Below are 299 nucleotides of genomic sequence, written 5' to 3'. Positions count from 1 at the left end.
CCTGAGCAAAAATCTGATTCAGAGGCTGAAAAGGACTGCAGATGCTGTTGGATTCTGACCTCTCTGCACTCGAAGTGGATTTTCTGGAGCTACAGAAGCCCAATTGGTGCGCTCTCAATTGCGTTGGAAAGTAGACATCCTGGGCTTTCCAGAAATATATAATACACCATACTTTGCCCGAGATTTGATGGCCCAAACTGGCGTTGCAAATCAGCTTTAGAATTCCCAGCGTTTAACGCCGGAACTGGCACAAAAATTGGAGTTAAACGCCCAAACTGGCACAAAAGCTGGCGTTTAAC

The sequence above is a fragment of the Arachis duranensis genome, chromosome 3 (genome assembly GCF_000817695.3).
Source record: "Arachis duranensis cultivar V14167 chromosome 3, aradu.V14167.gnm2.J7QH, whole genome shotgun sequence".
Lineage (NCBI taxonomy): Eukaryota > Viridiplantae > Streptophyta > Magnoliopsida > Fabales > Fabaceae > Arachis > Arachis duranensis.
The sequence above is the reverse complement of the archived record's forward strand: the minus strand, read 5'-3'. Positions refer to the sequence as shown.